Source organism: Mesocricetus auratus, unplaced genomic scaffold (genome assembly GCF_017639785.1).
Source record: "Mesocricetus auratus isolate SY011 unplaced genomic scaffold, BCM_Maur_2.0 Super-Scaffold_100037, whole genome shotgun sequence".
Classification (NCBI taxonomy): domain Eukaryota; kingdom Metazoa; phylum Chordata; class Mammalia; order Rodentia; family Cricetidae; genus Mesocricetus; species Mesocricetus auratus.
In genome coordinates this window covers 8,651,408-8,654,157 of record NW_024429215.1, presented here as the reverse complement: position 1 = coordinate 8,654,157, position 2,750 = coordinate 8,651,408, and the positions used below count along the sequence as shown (strand labels likewise).

The 2,750-nt window shown below is 45.7% G+C and overlaps 1 pseudogene; it reads right to left on the bottom strand.

Moving 5' to 3' along the window:
* Positions 1-874: 874 nt before the first annotated feature.
* Positions 875-1,761, bottom strand: LOC121135381 (annotated as a pseudogene).
* Between the last annotated feature and the right edge of the window lie 989 nt (positions 1,762-2,750).

The window sequence follows — 2,750 nt, the reverse complement described above, 5'->3', positions numbered from 1 at the left end:
ATTGCCCAGCCAGTGCCCGCCTTGAAGCAGTGAGCTAGGAGTGGGGATTTTCCTTCTACTTTCATGACCTCAGGATAAGCTCTCCCACAGCTACACAATCAGGGCCAGCACTACTGTGTTGCCCAGGAGAGGTTCAGAGGTCGTTCTCACAAGTGAGAGGCAGTGAAAATTCTCCTGTTCCTGGATCTCCAGATCAGGGTTCCCACCTGCCTCAGGTGGAGTGGGGTTAGGGAAAGGACATCTCTCCCCTGACATAAAGCAGATGATGGGCAGGGCCAGATTTCCCAAGTTCACACACTCAGAGCTGGTTCACCAGCACCCCTGTCAATAGGGTCAAGCTCTACCGTACTTCACAGCTTAGAAACAGGGCTCACTTATCCTGAGTGCTGCAGCTGGTAAGGGAGACAGATTACTTGCACACCACATCCATGGGTTTGCTATTTTTTTAAAGTTTGCTTCATATGTCAATCCCAGCTCCCTCTCCCTCCCCTCCTCTCATGCCACCGTTCAACCCTTCCCCAAATCCTCCCCAAATCAACGCTCCACTCACTAAGGAGGGTGAGGCCCTTCATGAGGGATCTCAAGAGTCTGTCATATCACCCTGGGCAGGTCCTAGGCCTTCCTCCATGTGTCCAGTCAGAGACAGCATCCCTCCAAGTGCAGTGGGCTCCCAAAGTACATCTGGATGCCAGGGATAAATGCTGATCTATTGCCCCAAGCCCCAAAGAAGGCTGAGGCTTCCTTACTGACAACCACATTCAGGTGGTCTGGATCAGTCCCATGCTGGCCTCTCAGCTATCAAAAGACAAGCATGCTTTGCTATTTTTAATGACTGTTTCTTTTCCAATGGGAGAAGAGCACAGAACAAGGATCCTTAGGATCTCTCAGGATCAACAGAAAGGGAGAGACAGTGGGGAAGCTTACGGCCAAAACTTCACATACATGTCTTATCCAGAGACGAAAGTCCATTAACAAAGTATGTAAGATGATACAAATAACATTTAGGAGGTAAAAGCTAACAAACGTGACAACCAGCATCAGGATGGTGTGGGCTGCTCTGGTCTCAGCGTGAACTCTGTGGTCCTGGATGTGAGTGAGGATGTGCTTTGTCCGCTGGTGATGTCTATGTAGGAGGAGCACCATGCAGAGGCTGGCGGAGGCCATGATGCTGATGAATGTGGCATCGTGGGCAAAACGCAAGAGCACAATGCCTACACCAAAGGCAGAGGTGGAACAGACCAACTTGCTTCTAGAAACAGTGTCATTGTCTGTTTCCTGTGGACCGGCGACTTTCATTGGAATGTAGACATTATTCACGACACTGAACACCCAACAACTGTAACAAGAATAACTCACCAGATTTGGGACCCTTCCTCTGAGCATGACTCTACCCCAGTTGCCAGGAACAAGAGTGACAAACTGATAGGTGCCTAGGACCGAGGTGGTGCACAGGTTTGTGCTTCGAGCCACCAGGTGCATGAAGTACTCAAGTTTGCATCTGAGATCGGTCTTAATATTGCGTGGGGCAGAAACCACCATGTGTTTTGGAAACCCAGTAATGAGGAGAATCAAGGCATTGGCCACAGCCATGTGGTTGAGAATCACCTGTGTGGGTTTCATCTGGATGCCAGTCAAGACTGGAGAGAAGTTGTGGAAAAACAGAAAGATGTTGGCCACAGTCCCAACCCAAACCAGGAAAAGCAAGGAGATGTGAAGAGCCACTTCCTCAATGGTTTTTAGTGATTTAGTTTCAGCAGACATGGAGGGGGATTCTTTGGACACTGGAGTGACAATCGTGTGGGACAGTGCTGTCCTCAATTCTTTGTCCTCCTCTCCTCACTTACCAATTAATTTTGGAGCGGTTTCTTCTTCTGAGAGGGGAGACACTACTGTCTCATACTACAGGAGCTTTGCCAGGAAAATAACACATGGATGTTAGGTCGGGATAAAAATTTGTGCCTGTTGAATTCCTCCTGCCTCCAGATAAAAGTTGTATGGATGTTGCAGTTCTAACTTAATCAGTCAGAAACAGGATGACACACATTTTGATACACTATGGACTTTGCACAAGAAAGCAGGAAAGTGACGCATGAGACCGCATCTCCATCATCACTATTAATACATTTATTATATATTAGCATTGCGTTAAAAAGAAATGTTTGTATGCTACCACCAAAGTTGTGCAACTGAATTAAATAGTGGGAAATCAACTTGTTGGCTTTTGAGAAAATTTTATACTGATCACCTACATAGCAAAACACCAATTCTTTCTGATGAAGCCACTAGTGTTCTTTTCACACTGGTGAACTTGGGTTTTCATAAGCATCCTCCATATGAAAACAATCCCTATTTCCAACTGAGTCCAATTTATTCACAATTTTGCCTATCTTATTTGTTGTTCTAAGCATTCAGGTTCCAGAGACTTACCTGTACCATCTCCAGCTTTCCTCAGACACATTTAAAATCATTAACACAATCACAACTATACCCTTTGCAAGCTGATGCTGTGTCTGCATCTTACTTGGTTACATGTTTTCCCTAGAAACACTCAGCCTCCATGCATCAGCTCAAATCTACCATCCCACATACAAATGTCACACTGAACGCCATTTTCAGTTGAAGACCAATCTGTGAAAGAGACATTTCTTTGAGATTAAAACAAAAAAAATTACCCATTTGGATTCAACTGCAGAATTCTAGAGCAATGATGTGTGTTGGCTTGCAAGAGACTGTAAAGTCAAGAAGGGAGA